This window comes from Nicotiana attenuata, chromosome 1 (assembly GCF_001879085.1).
Source record: "Nicotiana attenuata strain UT chromosome 1, NIATTr2, whole genome shotgun sequence".
In the NCBI taxonomy this organism is placed as follows: domain Eukaryota; kingdom Viridiplantae; phylum Streptophyta; class Magnoliopsida; order Solanales; family Solanaceae; genus Nicotiana; species Nicotiana attenuata.
The window spans coordinates 88,567,014-88,589,477 of NC_031989.1; the positions used below are offsets into that span (position 1 = coordinate 88,567,014).

The 22,464-nt window shown below is 41.3% G+C and overlaps 1 pseudogene; it reads right to left on the minus strand.

Moving 5' to 3' along the window:
- LOC109238289 overlaps positions 1-22,464 on the minus strand; it is a 69,023-nt pseudogene that overhangs the window by 46,434 nt on the left and 125 nt on the right.

A 22,464-nucleotide genomic window follows, 5' to 3' on the forward strand; every position in this document is an offset into this window, starting at 1 on the left:
GGGGGGGGGGGGGGGGCGCTTGAGCCGTGTCCCGGTTAAGCATCAAAACACTCTTGTAAAAGATGGGGGGCACGTTGATTAATACAGTGACGACACAAAGAAGAGGTACAGGCTTAGGTAGCTAAGTGAGACCCACATGACGGGATTTTTCCTATAAGGAGGACAATTTGATTGTTATTATATAAGAATGGAGTGAATTGGTTAAAAGTTGTTGGATGAAATGTTTGACAAATGGATTTCCTTTAGAATGTTGCGATTTCTGGTTATTTTGGATAAGGTACCGTGATTGCTTTGCTTTTCCTTCTGCAAATGTAGGGTTAAATTTATCTTCACGAAGTTGTGAAATGATAGCAAGGTCCTTTAGTCTTAGGACGAAAGTCCTTGGCACGTTATAGATATCCCGTTAATTTCTAAAATTTTAATGGTATTGCCCTGAATTTCAATGATTTTGAAGGCCTAATAGAGAGGACCTTGAGCAACCACTTTTAGATATTTCTGCTTTAGAATTTTTATATTGCAGTTTTAGAATTTTTAACTGCATGCTTGGATCGATGTAATGTAGACTCTGCCTAATAAATTGAAGAAACAAAGTGCCGCAAATTGCAATTTTCTAATTACATGCTATTCTGCTAATTTTTAGTTGATTTCCTCTTTCCGTTGGCTCTATATATTTTAACAAAAACACTATTTTGCCCTTCTTTTTTTTTTTACGTTGTCAGTTAGATTTTAAAGTGACATGTTGAGTTTCCCAAATCGGTTATAGGATTAATATTCACTTTTGAATTGGATTAGACGCAAGTCCCATTTCTTTATCACGTCTATGCGAGGTTCATATGATTCTTATTCTCTAAACTGGGGGTGTTACATGAACCTCCTTAGACCCTTCTTTTAATGAAACATAGGATTTAATAATCGCGGCAGTCTTTTATGGAAATTTGCCTCGATAATAAAATTAACATAGAAGGTAACAATCCCTGCAATGGATGTCTACCCCAAAAGTGTTAATATTTCTCAGTGTACAGTATACAAACTTTTTCAGATTTACGATGAATATTTGCAAAGTTCATATTTTCAACTAAAGATTTTGGCGAAAAGAGAAAATTTAAGAAAGACAAGGTCATGTTTCTTTCATTTTTGATGAAGTGAGAAATTGGTATTAACAGAATAACGGTTGACGAGCAAAGAGTAAAAATAGGTGCAATGAAAGAAGAGAAACTTATGGGATAGGCACGGTGCATATGAGAGGTTAAAGAGCCCAAATCAATGACAGTCACAACTTAACAGAAGTAGTTTCTTATACTGATCCCCTTCAGAATTCCATTTTCATGTTGGACATTCTATCACATGGAATGAATCTCATATCAAAGTGTGTATTACTTGAATTCAGCGTGTGAACAGAGACCAGGAAAGGAAATACCAAACTAAATGCAGTAAAACTAACTTGCGTAAATGCAGCAAAACTAACTTGTGCCCTTTTTTCCCCTACCGCTAATCTATATCATTTAATCCAATTTCTAAGCATCATCCTCCTCAGCGTTTGAATAGAGACCAAGAAAGAAAATACCAAAGTAAATGTAGAGTAAAACTAACTTGCGCCCTTTTTATCCCTACTGCTTTCTAGTATATGTAATTAGTCCGACTTCTAAGCATTGCCCTCCTCGTTTCCGAGGTCACCATGAGTTTGTTCATTCAAATCAGCAGCATGAATTTGTTCACTCGGATCAGCAACATGAGTCTGTTCATTTGGATCAGCAGCATGAGTCTGTTCATTCGGATCAGCATCATCACTCTCTCTACTCTCTTCTTGAGGCCCAGCTGAAATGAAAAAGTTTAGATTACACCCTAAAAATTGAATTAATCATATCACCTGAGAAGATAGTTGAATCACTCTAAAATTATCGCCACTCCCTCAGCAAAATATCTTTACAGTACTTGATCACGCCCAACTACGCCTTATAAAAAGGACTCTGCGGACGTTGCAAATATAACCCGAGTATTATGCCCAGGGTCGAATCCACAGACAGTTAACCTATCAACCACTATCTTCAGACCCACCAATTCTTCAGAACCAGCTTCCCAAATATTCAAATCTCAGTTGAATATTCTTTAACAACTACGCTTGCAAGTAACTAAATGGCTGTAAACTAAACTAATAAGGTTGTAAACAATTATGATAAAAAGCTAAGGCAATGATCTCCCCTATTGATGGAATCCCTTCTGTTTATGCTCATACAAATTTATCAACACCTCTCTATCAATCATGAACGCTAATCTTATCGTAAATCTCTCCCGAGTAATCACAGTAATTTACTATTGCACTCTCCCGAGATACACTAGCTTACTTTATTTAGCACGATTCACTTTAGGTTACACCCAAGGCTTCGTTATCCCTAATTCCGCCTTTAAATCCGCAATTATAGATTCCTCTAATAATTTAGGAGTGGTGTTGTTCAACAATACCCTAAATATGCACTTTTTTTCCAAGTTATGCACACTAAATAGGCGCAGCTAATTGAGGATCCTGTCAATTAACTACAACAAACACGAAGTTGAACAAATAGAGATTAAACTCGCAATTTGTATTCACATAAACAAGAAGTTCATCACCCAATAGGTTCCATCAAAACCTTAGACAAGGAATTTAGCTACTCATGGCTATGGAAAAATAAACTAAGATAGAATTCATCATAAAAATCAAAAGTAAAGAAGAAAGATGTTTGGAGTATTCTCTCACAATGGTTTTCCTTGCTAAGAAACCTTACAAATCAATACATGCCTCTCTTGGGCGAAGTCTAATATTTTAAATAGGGTTTAGGTCTAAAAATCCCGTATTTTACACTTTAGTCCCTGAAGTTTTCTGCTTCCGCCGCGGTTCTGCCGCGGTCGCGGTCAAACCGCGGCCAAAAGCCTTCTCTGAATCTGAATTTATCCGCAGCTATCTTCCACTGCGGTTCTACCGCGGTCGCGGTGGAACCGCGGTCAACCTAGTCCTCTGAATCTTCAGGCCTGTTTTGAGTGGTTTACTTGGGGAATTTCACAGTTGGCCTCTTTTTCTTCAATTTTGACTCCAAAACTGCTCCTTAGCCTTCATTATACATATATCACCTGCAAATCATGAAAAGCACTAATAAGAGCATTTTGTTATCACTTTTAGCACTAAAACTACACAAGAAGGTGATTATTTAAGGTGTTATTATAGTCAAATTCACCTATTATCAACACCCCACACTTAAACCTTTGCTCGTCCTCGAGCAAACTAAACCACGCTTCTAGGCCTAACTGTTCAATGCATTGCCCCAATTTATGTCACACCTGCTATTATCAATGATCGACCTAAGTAGTGCACAATCATATCTCAAGTGCAGACTCTCATGCCAAGACACACTTATGCTCACTCTAATTACTCTAACAGAAGTGAAGACTCGTTTTTTCTTCCTGAGTCACATGCCCTCACATAAACAAAATCTGAGAGAAGTTCCACACACATAAAATTCAACAACAAGGAACCATATATAGAAAGAATTCACGCACTCTCAGCAAAGAGCATTCACATGCCACACAGATACACCATAAGCTTGCCCCTAGTGTAATACTCTACTAATCGAGCCATTCAGTCAAAGATCAAGAGGTCTTTATAGGTTGTAATGTAGGCTAAGGGACGGGTAGGATATATTTGGATACAGTGACTAACCTCCCTAAGCACTTTCAATACACACTTCCTTTTATTTCACCTTTATGTTCAACCCAATCATTATTCCACATTTTGTTTCACTTGTGACCCCCACTTTTCTTTAGGTACAACTGGCTTCTTCTTCTTTTTTTTTTCCAGAGATTTATTGTACACTGCCAGTTCACCAATCAAAACCTTTATTCTTGATTCCCTTTTTCACTAACTCTCTCCCACCCCACACTTTGACTTTTGTATATTCTTTAGTGATTCAAGTGCTTCTAGGAGGTAAAGGTTCAAACAATTAAGCTTATTCAAATACAACGATTTAGATCATTATAGGGTTATCAAAGAACAGGCTTCAGGCTCAAAGGGGTTAACTATGGTAATATGCACAGGTGGATTCTCAAGTATAAAGGGTTGCACAAAGAAATGCCTCAATCATCTCTAAAACCAAATGACTTCTATTTCGCTTTGCAAACACACAGGGCAAGTTCTAAGTATCATATGCAAGCATAGGATGCAAGTAACAACTCACACACACTTAGCATGTAACTCATTCCGAATCAGTTCATCAACACAATCATACGAGTGTTCAAGCAAGATAAGATGTGCAAAATTAAGGCATATAGTATGAGTCCACAAACAAGCTTAGACAACGCACCCTCAGTTCATTTTTGTTATTCTCAGGTGTGTACATCTAGGGCTGCATTCTAGCCTTCACCCATCTTGGTCCTAACTACAAAAGAAAAATCTACCTAACCCGGTTCAACAAAAGCCCTTGGAAAAGAACCATGGTCAAAAGAAAAACCAAGGAAGAATTACCACACTGCCTAAAAAATAAAATAAAATAAAGAAAAATCTACCTGGACTACTTCCCTCAAGAGTACTGTCCAAGTGGTCCGTCCTCAGGAAGAGTCCTCTACAAATTTTTTTTTTTTTTTATTTTTTTATTTATCTGACTTTGACCCTCAAGAGACCCGTCGACAAGTGTCCGTCGTTGGGCCAAGTCAGCTACTCCTAATTTAAACACACTCAAATATATACAACACATCACTCTGATGTTACAGCACAACAACATCTATATACATTCCAATACACAGTTAGAGCAAGTCTCCCACCCCACACTTAAAATCATGGCATGTCCCCATGTCATATCAAGAAAGTAAAGAGCAGAAGGGTTAGAAGACTTCCCTGAGACTCAATCCGAGTCGGACACGGTGCTGGGGTCTACATGGCAAGCCCTCCCCAATGCACATAACCAGGCCATAAACCGGCTCTCAGATCTAACCTGCCTCTGCGACATGGCGTCCATCCGCGTGTGTAGGCCATCCACCAAGGTGCGGAGATCCGCGACCTCTTCCTCCAAGGAGCGCAGCATAGGCCGGGAGGACTGTGAGCGTGATAGGCCTGCTCCAGAATGGGGGCGCCGAGAGGGCCCGACACTGTCAACAGACCTCCTGGATGGTGCAAAAGGAACCGGATCATCCTCCTCATCATCTATCTCAATTGTGGTGCGAGTACCCCTACCCACTCTGATGCTAGAAGCTTTGAATGCTGCTTTAGGTGGCAAATCTCCATCGGCAGGATTGGTGGGGGTGTTTCTCATCAAGCACAGTGTGGTTACCAAGGAAGGGAAATAGAATCCCTTTGTCAGCAGCGGTCCCCGTAAGACCATTTCATCACCAATTATCCGGGCCGCATCAAAATCCTTTGCTGTCACAAAACACCAAGTCAGCAGTGCCCGATTGAAGTTCACGTCCGTTGTATTGCTGGATGGCAGGAACCTGCTGCAGATAACAGTCAGCCAACACTTGGCCAAGTGGTTGAAAGAGTTAGAGTTGAGGGTTATTTGGTCACGTGACTTTAGCTTACCCGGGAACAACCGCAGTCTTGAGTTATAAAGCAATACCCTGTCCCCAGGTTTGAAATTTCGCTCAATGATGTTCTGATCGTGAAGCCTCTTCATTCTCTCCTTATACAGCCTTGTGCTCTCAAAAGCAAGATACCGGAACTCCTCTAGCTCATGTAATTCAGTGACTTTTGACGTGCTCGCAGCTTCCAAGTCTAAGTTCAGTTGTTTCAGTGCCCACCACGCTTTATGTTCAAGTTCTACAGGTAGGTGGCAGGCCTTCCCAAACACCAACTTATATGGTGACATACCAATTGGTGTCTTGAAAGTTGTCCTGTAAGCCCATAATGCATCATCTAGCTTCCTTGACCAGTCAGTTCTTGTAGCGTTTACAGTTTTTGTCAATACGTTCTTGATCTCTCTGTTGGAAACCTCAACCTGTCCACTAGTCTGCGGGTGGTACGGAGTATCCACCTTGTGGCGCACATCATATTTAGCCAACAACTTCTTGAAGGCCCGGTTGCAGAAGTGAGTGCCTCCATCGCTGATAATTGCGCGCGGTGTCCCAAAGCGGGTGAATATGTTCTTCTTTAGAAACCCGACCACCACCTTAGCATCATTGGTGGGTAATGCTGCAGCTTCCACCCACTTGGACACGTAATCTACAACAACGAGAATGTATTTATTGACATAGGAGCTGACGAAGGGACCCATGAAATCTATCCCCCAAACATCAAACACTTCCACCTCTTGAACTGGGTTCATGGGCATCTCGTGACGCCGGGAGATGTTCCCGGTGCGTTGACATTCATTACAGCCCTTGACCCACAAGTGAGCATCCTTGAACACCGTTGGCCAGAAAAATCCGGCCTCTAGCACCTTAGCTGCTGTCCTGATTCCTCCAAAGTGACCGCCATACGCCGAAGCGTGACAAGCCTGCAAGACAGAAGATTGTTCGATCTCGAGGACGCATCTTCGAATCATGTTATCAAGGCATATCTAAACAGTAGGGCTCATCTCAGTAATACAATCGGCTTTCACGAAAGAATCTCTTCCTCTGGACCGATGACAGGTCGTGAGGAACAATACCACTGGCCAGGTAATTAGCATAGTCTGCATACCAAGGCGCTTCCTGATGAGTGGTAGCGAGCAGCTGCTCATCTGGAAAAGTTTCCAGAATTTCCTCAACTTCTACTACATTTTCAGCTCCTTCAAGTCGTGATAGGTGATCAGCGACTTGATTTTTAGTGCCCTTGCGGTCACGAATTTCAAGATGGAACTCTTGCAGTAGCAACACCCAACGAATCAGGCGTGGCTTAGAGTCCTTCTTTTCTATTAAGTATCTAAGAGCTGCATGGTCAGTGTATACGATTACCTTGGATCCTATCAGATAGGACCGGAACTTGTCAAAAGCAAATACCACAGCTAGCATCTCCTTTTCTGTCACTGTGTAGTTCAACTGGGCTCCGCTCAGCGTCCTACTGGCATAGTAGATTGGGTGCATCAATTTGTCCTTCCGCTGGCCCAGCACTGCCCCCACCGCGTAGTCACTAGCATCACACATTAATTCGAACGGTTGCTCCCAATTGGGGGTAACGATTATGGGTGCTGTGACCAGCCTTTGCTTCAACTCCTCAAAAGCTACCCTGCAATCATCAGAAAATACAAAAGGGTGATCTTTCTCTAACAACTTACAGAGAGGGTTGGCAATTTTGGAGAAGTCCTTAATGAACCTCCGGCAGTACCCGGCATGTCCAAGGAAGCTTCTTATGGCTTTGACTGAAGTTGGTGGCGGCAGCTTTGCTATGACATCAACCTTTGCTCTATCAACCTCTATTCCTTTGCTTGACACCCGGTGTCCCAAGACTATTCCTTCTTGTACCATGAAGTGGCACTTTTCCCAATTTAGAACCAAGTTAGTCTCGATGCACCGTTTCAGCACACGCGTCAGATTCACTAGGCATTCCTCAAATGAATTCCCCACCACTGAGAAGTCATCCATGAACACCTCCATTATATCTTCTACCATGTCAGTAAATATGGCCATCATGCACCGTTGGAATGTGGCGGGTGCATTGCATAGGCCAAAGGGAATCCTCCTGAAGGCATAAATTCCGTATGGGAATGTGAAGGAGGTCTTTTCTCTATCCTCAGGGGCAATGGAGATCTGATTGTACCCTGAGTACCCATCCAAGAAGCAAAAGTGTGACCTCCCTGCCAATCTATCCAGCATTTGATCAATGAAGGGAAGTGGGAAGTGGTCTTTCCGGGTGGCTAGATTCAACTTTCTGTAATCCATGAAAATTCTCCAGTCTGTGACGGTTCTTGTTGAGATAAGTTCATTGTTGTCATTCTTCACCACCGTCATGCCACCCTTTTCAGGCACACATTGAACTGGGCTAACCCAGCTACTGTCAGAAATTGGGAAAATGATTCCCGCATCCAACCACTTTATCACTTCCTTCTTCACCACCTCCTTCATATTTGGGTTCAGCCTCCTCTGATGTTCCCTTGAAGGTTTGTGCCCCTCTTCCAGCAGAATCTTATGCATGCAATAGACGGGGCTGATTCCCTTGATGTCTGCCATGGTCCACCCAATGGCAGTTTTGCACTCCTTTAGTACCTGTATAAGCTGTTAAACCTGTACATCTAACAAACCAGATGAGATAATAACAGGTAATGTGGAGTTGGGACCCAGAAACTCATACCTGAGGTGGGCTGGTAATGGCTTTAGTTCCAGCTTAGGTGGTTCTTCAATGGATGGTTTTGCTGGAGGGGTCTCTCTCTTTTCTAAGTGTAAAGGCTCAAACTCTAAATTTCTGTCCCAGAACCCTTTACCTTCCAATGCCAACACCCATTCCACCAAATCCTCACCGTTCACTTCATCCAAATTCTTCAAGCATGCAGTAAGGGGATCCTCAACCGTCAACGCCTCATCATCAGACTCTACAATTACGTCCACTGCATCAATAAGNTGAAGTATAACGACCCATTATGGTGAGGTCCACTATATATATACATATACATGCTCCGTGTGAGGAGGAATTTGCTAATTGAGAGCTTGAGCCTATTGTATAGAGGGGAATCGTACCATGTATTATTGCTTGTCTATTTTATTTATTTACTCTGCCTCATATTGGTTCACCTCTTTACTGTACTTGATGTTATTGGACCTCTAGTGAGTGTCGATATCGATCCCTCGTCACTACTCCTCCGGGGTTAGGCTAGATACTTATTGGGCGCGGAGGTGCGGATGATGCAGAGACTTACCATGAGCTGCATTTCATGTTACGATCCGCAGCCGACAGAGTCTCCTTCAGAGTTATTTATATTTTTCCTGTCTAATTTGTATCCTGGACAGATGTTGTATTTTATTTTATTTCATAGTTGACGCTCATGCACTTGTGACACCGCATTTGGGGGGTGCTTACGGGTTATTCATCTTTGTAATTCGAGAAATACTATCATTCACTTTGAAAATCCCATTTTGTATTACGTAATTAAAGAAAAAATTCTTACTTCAAATACTAATATGACTAATCAATATAACCATCTAATGTTGGCTTGTCTGACAGTGGTGTTAGGCGCTATCACGACCTTTAATGGATTTTGGGTCGTAACAAGTATAAACTCTTAGCAACTAATCGTACAACGAATAACTTAAAAAGAATATTAGCATCAATTGGCAGGCTCTTCCTAAGGGTTGGTAAGAAATTAATATCGATGGTGCTTTCAAAAGCGAGAGCCTACAAGGAGGAAAAGACGGAGCCATCCGCGACAGCAAGGGCCAATGGGTAATTGCATACCACAAGAAAACACATGCACCAACACAAATACAAGTAGAACTACAAGCACTGCAGCAAACACTTCAAATCATTGTCAGACAAAAAATAGCACCAGTTGAAGTGGAAACAGATGCAACGGAAATCATACGCTTCCTTCATGATGAATATCCAACATACAATGAATTAATCTATGATTGTGGGTGGTTAATGAAGCAGGCAATCCAAATGGGGGAGATCGTGGTGAAGTATAACTTTCGAGAAGCAAATAGTGTTGCACACCTTTTGGCTAAGGAAGCTCTTATGCAGTCTAGCTAGAATAAATTATATATTTTAGTTTCACCTCCTGAATCGGTGATAGATACGTATCACAAAGATCAGGAAGGCTTTGTTTGTGTAAGAACGGTTTCGAATAGTTTGTGTTGTAAGTTGGTTGCCTTAGGTAATGATATGCCCTAAGAGGCATATAATTATAGCTCATCGAGGCACTTATAATGACAGTAGTGCACTATCACCCACACTCTAGTTATTATAAATAAATAAACATCTTTTTATGCTAAAAAAAAAAGTCCACCAATTTACTTCTATCTTTTTCCTGGCCAAATCTAAAAAAAGGTACTTGGAACAATGTTATAAGGGCTATAATGTTTTTATTTGGCTAAGAACAATGATATTCTAAACAAGTTAATTTTATATATTTTGGCAATGAAAGAAGAAATACACGGTGTGAACAAAAAATCATTGCATTTAAAGAAGAAATAAAAAGAAATACGTTGTTGGAATTCAACTATTTTGTCTCTTTTTTGGCTAAGAATAATAAAATTCCACCAAATATTTTATGAATTTGACCTAAAAAAGCATAATATAGATTTAAAATAAATAGTCATTACATAAAAAGAAGAAATACACAATCTTTTTCTTTCTTTCGAAATTACACCGTGTGAACTCTATTACTTTGCTAAATCTTCTTTTTCCTTAGCTAAAATAAATGGAGTTTATTCTACGTTTTATAGATTTAGGTTGTAAAAGACATACACAGTGAAAACAAAAACCAATGTATCTAAAGAGGGGGAAAACACAGTTTAGGTAAAATATGCAATGTATATGAAGAAGAAACAAGGAGAAATACATCTGGAACAAATAAATGATTATATTTGATTATGTAACAATTAATAGTTGAAATTTGAAAAGTACCCCACTTGGAAACTGATTCTTTTTTTTCCCTGCTATGCCCTTAAAAGTGGGTGTATTCACGCTCTTTGCCAAATCAGTATTTAGGAGGTCGAGGCTATTAAATTGTCAAGTTCGGGGGAGGTAATTAGGCCAATATAAAATTTAGGAATGTACTGAATAAAAGTCGTCAAAAGTACGGAGGGGTTATTTTGCCTTTTTCATTTCTTAAAAAAAACACATTAAAGGTTGTGTCTCTCTTTCTTACTTGTTTTTACTATAGAACCTTCTTTTTATGACAATAAAACACACTAAACAATCATTGCGTGAGCATCTACTAATAGCCTTAAGCATGTTTTATAATATTGTAAATTTTATAGTCAATGATATTATAGCACAATGATAAATATAATAAAATGAAAAGAAAATACTCTTCGACCTATATAGGTACTCAAAGTTAACTTTTAGGGCATGTTTGGAGAGCCACCATGTAATTGGATTTGGGTGTACACAGTTTGGCTTGTTATCAGGCCAAGTAATTACTCAGTTAGTGTGAAATTAGGTGTAATTGAGAGGGAGTAATTACACTTTCCAATTTTCAAGGGGAGGTAAGAATTGAGGGTAATTACACCATGTAATTATCAAATGACTTTTCATACAAAAAGTGCAATACATCATGAATTACGTATTATATTCTCACATATAGTTGGTAAAATATTCGATTTTTATTGGATTTTAATTTATTCATGTTAAAATACTATATATAAAAGATGCCGGTTAGTCTTCACAATACTAGTTACCAATTTATAATTATATATGCATATATTTGTTACATGTTAAAACTTACTTATGTTCCAAAAAAAACTTTTAAAATTAACTTTTATTTTAAATAAATAATTATTTTACTATGTAATTACACTCGTGCAACCAAACATGACACGGATAATTACACTGTAATTACGTTATGACAAACAAACATGATTTTGTAATTATTATAAAGCGTAATTACTAAACTGTATAATTACTAGAATAATAATTACATGATGGTTTCCAAACAGACTCAATAGTCGCATGAACTTGAAAAAATAAGAGTTCACATAATAGTCACATGAACTTGAAAAAACAAGAGTTCAGCATTTGTAAATTGATTTTATATGCTTATAAAACAAGTAGTCCCTTAAAAATTTAGGTTTCATTTTTTTTGCTGAATATTCTTCATATGCTATTATTTTATTTCTTTATTGGTCATATTAATATGTCGACATTGAAAATGTCGTTTGAGATGAAATTGTGTCTCCTTTCAAAAGAAGAAAAACAAAAATATGTTTGTGATAGTATTAGACTATTAGATCTAAAGATTTCTAGTCCAGGATGGTAACCACACTGGTGTTTGCGAAGATGACTTTAACGACCTGGGAAAAACGAAGTGTTGGATTTGGAGCTGAACTGATGACTACATAAATCTAATGCTGCAAATCTATGTTTCCATAATCAAAGGTTTTTATGTTTAATAACAGTACATAAACGTGGGTGAGGGTGAGGTTTTGGGAGAGAGAAACGTGGGAGGGGTGGGATATACGGTACCTTGAATGAAGGAGGGATATACGCTGCATTAATTGTACCCTTAATATACACTATGGTATAGAATTGGTAATTTGGTATACTAAATGTAATTATATCAAACCTTAAACATTGAGGGTAATAAGGTTTCCTATATGGTATAGAAATGTAAAAAACTCACGCTTGCTTGTTGAGCTGGAGGAGGATATATGGTGTCACCACTCAGTTCAGTTCTATCTAGTTGAGCTATCTCATGCACTATTACTTGTTACCCGATTTGCCAATTACAATGGTGGGTACGAGACCTTTAAATTTAAAGTCTTTGAATTAGATGTAATCAAAGGTGAACTGAAAGAGGAGATTAAAACCTTGGGTGAGTCAGCGATATTTTTGGGCCCTAATGGAGCAAGTTCCATCGACTCCTCTAAGTCTGTAGGAGTCAAGCCTAGTAGTGTGTTGGAAGGAAGGGGTGGAAGAGATATGGGGCATACAATCTTGAAGATGGAAAAATTGAATCTTTTTATCCTGGATTATCACTAAGTCCTATTTGCCCGCCAGTTTGGGTCACACCATCATTCTGATAATGTGATTGCATGTTGGCTTATTGTTTCTTTTCAGTTTGGTGGATTTTTTCTTTTTTTGCATTGTCAGTTTAAAGTTTTAATATTTATTCTCCTTCATTATAATCTTGGCCGATGGATGATATTTGTTGTCGCGTTTAATAAATTCTTGTTGTTCTTTCTATGAGGTCTTGATGTGTCATGATCACGCCCAACTATGCCTTATAAAAAGGATTCTGCGGACGTTGCAAATATAACCCGAGTATTACACCCAGGGTCGAATCCACAGAGAGTTAACCTATCAACCACTATCTTCAGACCCACTAATTCTTCAGAACCAGCTTCCCAAATATTCAAATCTCAGTTGAATGTTCTTTAACAACTACGCTTGCAAGTAACTAAATGGTTGTAAACTAAACTAATAAGGTTGTAAACAATTATGATAAAAAGCTAAGGCAATGATTTCCCCTATTGATGGAATCCCTTCTGTTTATGCTCATACAAATTTACCAACACATCTCTATCAATCATGAACGCTAATCTTACCGTAAATCTCTCCCGAGTAATCACAGTAATTTATTATTTCACTCTCCCGAGATACACTAGCTTACTTTATTTAGCACGATTCACTTTAGATTACACCCAAGGCTTCGTTATCCCTAATCCCGCCTTTAAACCCGCAATTGTAGATTCCTCTAATAATCTAGGAGTGGTGTTGTTCAACAATACCCTAAATATGCACTCTTTTCCAAGTTATGCACACTAAATAGGCATAGCTAATTGAGGATCCTGTCAATTAACTACAACAAACACGAAGTTGAACAAATAGAGATTAAACTAGCAATTTGTATTCACATAAACAAGAAGTTCATCACCCAATAGGTTCCATCAAAACCTTAGACAAGGAATTTAGCTACTCATGGCTATGGGAAAATAAACTAAGATAGAATTCATCATAAAAATCAAAAGTAAAGAAGAAAGATGTTTGGTGTATTCTCTCACAATGGTTTTCCTTGCTATGAAACCCTAAAAATCAATACTTCCTCTCTTGGGCGAAGTCTAATGTTTTAAATAGGGTTTTGGTCTAAAAATCCCGTATTTGACACTTTGACCCCTGAACTTTTCTGCGCCTGCCGCGGTTCTGCCGCGGTCGCGGTAGAACCGCGGCCAATCACCCTCTCTGAATCTCTAAAGTTCTGAAGCTGCCTTCCACCGCGGTTCTGCCGCGGTCGCGGTAGAACCGCGGCCAAACCATTTTTCTGAATCCTAAGGGCTGGCAGGGTGTAGCTTCATTGGGAATTTACACATTTGGCCTCTTTTCTCCAATTTTGACTCCAAAACTGCTCCTTAGCCTTCCTTATACATATATCACCTGCAAATCATGGAAAGCACTAATAAGAGCATTTTGTTATCACTTTTAGCATTAAAACTACACAAGAAGGTGATTATTTAAAGTGTGATTATAGTCAAATTCACCTATTATCAACACCCCACACTTAAACCTTTGCTCGTCCTCGAGCAAACTAAACCACACTTCTAGGCCTAACTGTTCAATGCATTGCCCCAATTTATGTCACACCTGCTATTATCAATGATCGACCTAAGCAGTGCACAATCATATCTCAAATGCAGACTCTCATGCCAAGACACACTTGTGTTCACTCTAATTACTCTAACAGAAGTGAAGACTCACTTTTTCTTCCTGAGTCACATGCCCTCACATAAACAAAATCTGAGAGAAGTTCCACACACATAAAATTCAACAACAAGGAACCATATATAGAAAGAATTCACTCACTCTCAGCAAAGAGCATTCACATGCCACACAGACACACCATAAGCTTGCCCCTAGTGTAATACTCTACTAATCGAGCCATTCAGTCAATGATCAAGAGGTCTTTATAGGTTGTAATGTAGGCTAAGGGACGGGTAGGATATATTTGGATATAGTGACTAACCTCCCTAAGAACTTTTAATACACACTTCCTTTTATTTCACCTTTATGTTCAACCCAATCATTATTCCACATTTTGTTTCACTTGTAACCCCCACTTTTCTTTAGGTACAACTGGCTTTTTTTTTCCAGAGATTTATTGTACACTGCCAGTTCACCAATCAAAACCTTCATTCTTGATTCCCTGTTTTCACTAACTCTCTCTCACCCCACACTTTGACTTTTGTATATTCTTTAGTGATTCATGTGCTTCTAGGAGGTAAAGGTTCAAACAATTAAGCTTATTCAAACACAGCGATTTAGATCATTATAGGGTTATCAAAGAACAGGCTTCAGGCTCAAAGGGGTTAACTATGGTAATATGCACAGGTGGATTCTCAAGTATAAAGGGTTGCACAAAGAAATGCCTCAATCATCTCTAAAACCAAACGACTTCTATTTCGCTTTGCAAACACACAGGGCAAGTTCTAGCTATCATATGCAAGCATAGGATGCAAGTAACAACTCACACACACTTAGCATGTAACTCATTCCGAATCAGTTTATCAACACAACCATACGAGTGTTCAAGCAAGACAAGATGTGCAAAATTAAGGCATATATTATGAGTCCACAAACAAGCTTAGACGTCACACTCTCAAGTTCTTTTTGCAAGTGTGCACATTTGGGGTTACATTCTGACCTTCGCCCATCTAATCCTAAAACTACAAAAAAAAAAAATCTACCTAACCCGGTTCAAGAAAACCCTTGGAAAAGAAACGTGGTCAAAAGAAAAACCAAGGGGGAGGTACTACACTACCTAAAAGAAGAAAATAAAATTAAAAAAAATTTCTACATGGACTACTTCCCTCAAGAGTACTGTACACATAGTTCGTCATCAGGAAGAGTCCTCTAACTTTGTTTTTGGGGTTTTTTTTTTAATTAGTTCCGACTTTGACCTAACACTAACGCTACACTACATTACAGCTATACATAATACAACATACAAACAGAGCAAGTCTCCCACCCCATACTTAAAATCATGGCATGTCCCATGTCATATAAATAAAGTAAAGAGCAGAAGGGTTAGAAGACTTCCCTGAGACTCAGTTAGAGTCGGAGACAGTGCTGGGGTCGACATGGCAGGCTCTCCCCAATGCACGGAACCAGGCCATGAATCGGCTCTCAGTCCTGGATTGCCTCTGGGACATAGCATCCATCCTTGTGTGTAATCCATCCACTGAGGTGCGGAGATCTGCAACCTCTTCTTCCATGGACCGCAGCATAGGCCTGGTGGACTGTGATCTGGATATGCCAGTCCTAGAATGAGTGTATCTAGATGGTCCGGCACTGTCAGCGGACCTCCTGGATGGAGCAAGAGGGACCGGATCATTATCCTCGTCATCTATCTCAATTGTGGTCCTTATTCCCCGGCCCACTCTGATGCTAGAAGCTTTGAATGCTGCTTTGGGTGGCAAATCTCCATCGGCAGGATTGGTGGGGGTGTTTCTCATCAAGCACAGTGTGGTTACCAAGGAAGGGAAATAGAATCCCTTTGTCAGCAGCGGTCCCCGTATGAACATTTCATCACCAATTATCCGGGCCGCATCAAAATCCTTTCTTGTCACAAAGCACCAAGTCAACAGTGCCCGATTGAAGTTCACGTCCGTTGTATTGCCGGATGGCAGGAACCTGCTGCAGATAACAGTCAGCCAACACTTGGCCAAGTGGGTGAAAGAGTTAGAGTTGAGGGTTATTTGGTCACGTATCCAAATGGGTTGCCCCCCCTGTGCAAAGTACATCCGTCATGACCTCCCATGTCACCCCTGGTCTGTCATGGTAATAGTCGACGTCACTGGTGAACGGAGGCAGCCGCAACACCTGACAAATTGTTGGAACTGTAACATTGACCACCGTACCCCGAACAATCACCTCCCTACCCAAGTGCAATGGGCAGTTGGCGTAAAATTCTCGAACCAGCATCTTGTTAACTGGTGCAGGGTCGTTAAATAGGAATTCCATTTCCCGCCTCCGTATTTCTTCATAAATCTCCACCTTTTCGGCTCGGAGGGCTACCCGATCAATCGGGATCTCATGGAGGAAGGTCTTTGTAGCCTTGGCGTTGAAGTCGTCCTCCGCCAGTTCCGATTGGAATCTGGACTCATCATAAGTAGGTCGCTGGGATGGGCCTCCAGATCGCCTTTGTCTTTTGGGAGCCATATGACCTGCAAATAATCAAACGAACCATCAAAATATGCCCTAACTATTGCCAATCAGATGGTTACTCAGACTTCACCACCCGATGACACCAAATACTTCCCCTTAATTCATTCATAACAACCTCCACCATAGCCCCATAATTTTCTTACCACTTCCGGCATAATACACCCCACACTTACTCCTTTCAATGTTACACATGAGATACAACACCACCATATAGCAACTACAACCATACCACCAATCAACTACACATCATCAACCATCAATTACAACACCCCAAACCTAGGTTGGGCTTAAAACACCCCAAAAATATACAACACAGTACCAAAATTTCGGCCAACACATGACCCAATACCATACTACACCACAAAAATCTAGTTTAGGCCTCCAAGCCACCAAAACAACTTCACAATTATTTAATAATGGAGACCCAATTAATTTGGCACCAAACAACCTCATAAACATCAACTACAACAATGGCAAACATAAAAGAAAGCAAAAAATTCAAATTTTTACACTAATCCTAACTAGGGTTTAGTTGAAACTAATAACTTAACAAAATACACTACTTAGAAGAGAAAGAAATAGAGAGAGAGAAGAATAACTTACTTGAGTTGAAGAGAGGGAGAAGTGGAGGTGTGTTAATGGAGGTTGGGGAGGAAGGGGGGTGAAGGAGAAGGAAGAGAAGAGAGATTGTTGGTAGATGAGTTTAAGAGAGAGGAAGAAGGAATGGGAAGAGGGGGGCGGAAATATGGATGTGGGAATAGAAGGGGGGTGGTGATTTTTTATTTAGGTTAAAAGGTTTTAAAAAATAAAATAAAAAATTTAACTTACCTGCTTACCTGGCCGCGTCTGGGGCTGCCGCGGTTCTGCCGCGGTCGCGGTAGAACCGCGAGCAGTGACGTTCAGAGAGGCCATTTGACCGTGGTCTCACCGCGGTCGCGGTGGAACCGCGGTCGAGGCCCCTCTCTGATTCTAACGCCCAGTTTGTTTTTTTGAATAGACTAAAAAGGTTACAATTACAACAATGTCATGGGTTGCCTCCCACGTAGCGCCTGATTTAACGTCGCGGCACGACTCATATGAGCGCAATTAAGGTTCGCTCGACCTCTAGGGTTCATTCAAATGCAGCTCGGTTATCTCCTTAGGCTCGTTTATACCCACATACAATTTCAACCGCTGACCATTGACTCTAAATGTATGAGAGTAATCTTCAGTAGCAACTTCCACAGCTCCGGATGGAAACACTTCAACCACGCGAAATTGTCCAGACCACCTTGACTATAGCTTACCCGGGAACAACCGCAGTCTTGAGTTATAAAGCAATACCCTGTCCCCAGGTTTGAAATTTCGCTCAATGATGTTCTGATCGTGAAGCCTCTTCATTCTCTCCTTATACAGCCTTGTGCTCTCAAAAGCAAGATACCGGAACTCCTCTAGCTCATGTAATTCAGTGACTCTTGACGTGCCCGCAGCTTCCAAGTCTAAGTTCAGCTGTTTCAGTGCCCACCACGTTTTATGTTCAAGTTCTACAGGTAGGTGACAGGCCTTCCCAAACACCAACTTATATGGTGACATACCAATTGGTGTCTTGAAAGCTGTCCTGTAAGCCCATAGTGCATCATCTAGCTTCCTTGACCAGTCAGTTCTTGTAGCGTTTACAGTTTTTGTCAATACGCTCTTGATCTCTCTGTTGGACACCTCAACCTGTCCACTAGTCTGCGGGTGGTACGGAGTAGCCACCTTGTGGCGCACATCATATTTAGCCAACAACTTCTCGAAGGCCCGGTTGCAGAAGTGAGTGCCTCCGTCGCTGATAATTGCGCGCGGTGTCCCAAAGCGGGTGAATATGTTCTTCTTTAGAAACCCGACCACCACCTTAGCATCATTGGTGCTTAATGCTGCAACTTCCACCCACTTGGACACGTAGTCTACAGCAACAAGAATGTATTTATTGCCATAGGAGCTGACGAAGGGACCCATGAAATCTATCCCCCAAACATCAAACACTTCCACCTCTTAAACTGGGTTCATGGGCTCGTGACGCTGGGAAATGTTCCCGGTGCGTTGACATTCATTACAGCCCTTGACCCACAAGTGAGCATCCTTGAACACCGTTGGCCAGAAAAATCCGGCCTCTAGCACCTTAGCTGCTGTCCTAATTCCTCCAAAGTGACCGCCATACGCCGAAGCGTGACAAGCCTGCAAGACAGAAGATTGTTCGATCTCGGGGACGCATATCCGAATCATGTTATCAAGGCATATTCTAAACAAGTAGGGCTCATCCCAGTAATACAATTGGCTTTCACGAAAGAATCTCTTCCTCTAGACCGATGACAGGTCGTGAGGAACAATACCACTGGCCAGGTAATTAGCATAGTCTGCATACCAAGGCGCTTCCTGATGAGTGGTAACGAGCAGCTGCTCATCTGGAAAAGTTTCCAGAATTTCCTCCACTTCTACTACATTTTCAGCTCCTTCAAGTCGTGATAGGTGATCAACGACTTGATTTTCAGTGCCCTTGCGGTCACGAATTTCAAGATCGAACTCTTGCAGTAGCAACACCCAACGAATCAGGCGTGGCTTAGAGTCCTTCTTTTCTATTAAGTATCTGAGAGCTGCACGGTCAGTGTATACGATTACCTTGGATCCTATCAGATAGGACCGGAACTTGTCAAAAGAAAATACCACAGCTAGCATCTCCTTTTCTGTCACTGTGTAGTTCAACTAGGCTCCACTCAGCGTCCTACTCGCATAGTAGATTGGGTGCATCAATTTGTCCTTCCGCTAGCCCAGCACTGCCCCCACTGCGTAGTCACTAGCATCACACATTAATTCGAACGGTTGCTCCCAGTTGGGGGCAACGATTATGGGTGTTGTGACCAGCCTTTGCTTCAACTCCTCAAAAGCTACCCTGCAATCATCAGAAAATACAAAAGGGTGATCTTTCTCTAACAACTTACAGAGAGGGTTGGCGATTTTGGAGAAGTCCTTAATGAACCTCCGGTAGAACCCGGCATGTCCAAGGAAGCTTCTTATGGCTTTGACTGAAGTTGGCGGCGGCAGCTTTGCTATGACATCAACCTTTGCTCTATCAACCTCTATTCCTTTGCTTGACACCCGGTGCCCCAAGACTATTCCTTCTTGTACCATGAAGTGGCACTTTTCCCAGTTCAAAACCAAGTTAGTCTCGATGCACCGTTTCAGCACACGCGTCAGATTCACTAGGCAATCCTCAAATGAATTCCCCACCACTGAGAAGTCATCCATGAACACCCCCATTATATCTTCTACCATGTCAGTGAATATGGCCATCATGCACCGTTGGAACGTGGGGGGTGAATTGCATAGGCCAAAGGGCATCCTCCTGAAGGCATAAATTTTGTATGGGCATGTGAAGGAGGTCTTTTCTCTATCCTCAGGGGCAATGGAGATCTGATTGTACCCTGAGTACCCATCCAGGAAGCAAAAGTGTGACCTCCCCGCCAATCTATCCAGCATTTAATCAATGAAGGGAAGTGGGAAGTGGTCTTTCCGGGTGGCTAGATTCAACTTTCTGTAATCCATGCAAATTCTCCAGCCTGTGACGGTTCTTGTTGAGATAAGTTCATTGTTGTCATTCTTCACCACTGTCATGCCACCCTTTTTAGGCACATATTGAACTGGGCTAACCCAGCTACTGTCAGAAATTGGGAAAATGATTCCCGCATCTAACCACTTTATCACTTCCTTCTTCACCACCTCCTTCATATTTGGGTTCAGCCTCCTCTGATGTTTCCTTGAAGGTTTGTGCCCCTCTTCCAGCAGAATCTTATGCATGCAATAGGTGGGACTGATTCCCTTGATGTCTGCCATGGTTCACCCAATGGCAATTTTGCACTCCTTTAGTACCTGTATAAGCTGCTGAACCTGCACATCTAACAAACCAGATGAGATAATAATAGGTAATGTGGAGTTGGGACCCAGAAACTCATACCTGTTCCAGCTTAGGTGGTTCTTCAATGGATGGTTTTGCTGGAGGGGTCTCTCTCTTTTCTAAGTGTAAAGGCTCAAACTCTAAATTTCTGTCCCAGAACCCTTTACCTTCCAATGCAAACACCCATTCCGCCAAATCCTCACCATCCACTTCATCCAAATTTGTCAAGCATGCAGTAAGGGGATCTTCAACCGTCAACACCTCATCATCAGACTCTACAATTACGTCGACTGCATCAATAAGAGAACAATTTGCAAACTCACTTGGTCGCCTCATCGATTTCTGCACATTGAATATAATTTCTTCATCATTGAGCCTCATCTTGAGCTCTCAGTCTCGCAATCAATCAAAGCTCTCCCCGTGGCCAAGAATGGTCGTCCTAAGATTATAGGAATTTCTTCATCCACTTTGCAATCCAAGATTACAAAATCTGCAGGGAACACGAATTTCCCCACCTGAATAAGCACATCATCAAGGATCCCAAATGGACACTTCACAGTCCTGTCGGCTAGCTGCAATAATATAGAGGTAGGTCTAGCTCTCCCAATGCCCAACCTCTTATAAATAACCAGGGGCATGAGATTAATGCTGGCCCCTAAATCACAGAGTGCCTTAGCAAAGGCAAAGTTCCCAATAGTGCATGGAATTGTAAAACTACCTGGATCAGATAGCTTTTCAGCAACAGGTCTAGATACCACTACACTACAGGTCTGAGTAAGTGTCACTGTGGACAAGTCTTGAAAGTCAAACTTCCGAGACATCAAGTCCTTCATCATTTTAGCGTATCCAGGCATCTCCTTTAAAGCTTCAATCAATGGAATGTTTACCTGAATTTGTTTTAGCATCTCCAAGAACTTTTTATATTGCTCCTACTTTTGATGCTTGGCCAACCTTTGTGGAAATGGTGCAGGAGGTCTTTTCTTCCCAATAACTTGAGATTTCTCTTTCTCGGCTACTGTTTCAACTACTGGCTCAGCTACTGTCTCAGTCTCTTGTTGCATATTCTTTTCTTCAGGTGCGGGCTGGACTGTTATCTTTGTTAATCCCGTAGATTCATCCAGCTCAATGGGCACTGGAATGAGTGTCTCAGCCTGTATGTTTCCTTGAGCTCTCTCTTGCTCAACATCTAGATCCCTGCCATTCCGGAGACTCACCGCCATCAGCTGCTTTGGGCCCTGATCTTTTGGATTGATTTGGGTATATGCAGGTAATGTCCCTTGAGGACGATTGTTAAGTGACATTGAAATCTGGCCCACTTGTACCTCAATATTTTTGATAGCTGCATCATGTGCATCCACCCTTTCATTTATCTTAGCGTTGGACCCAATAACCTGCTGCATCATTGCTTCAAGTCTTGCAAACCCATCTTCCTGTCTTCCACCCTGCTGTTGCTAAGGTGGGTGGTACCCTTGCTGCTGATTGTTGTACCCCTGTGGTCTAGGATACGGTGCCATGTTGTTGGGGGGTCTCATGCCTCCCATGTTTCCGGCGTTATACTGTGGCTGAGGTGGCCTGTACTGCTGCTGAGTCTGCTGACCCCAGTTCTGATTACCTTGCCTCTGACCCCCATAGTTAGCCACATAGTTCATATCTTCAGGGTGCTGATGATGATGATCATGCTCTGTATTCCAAGGATTACCAATTGGCTGGCTAATGCAAGATGTGCACAAGCCCCCATTGGTAGTATCTACTATATGAACCTGCTGCTTCTGCCCTGATTCCTCCACCTTTTTGGTGAGGATGC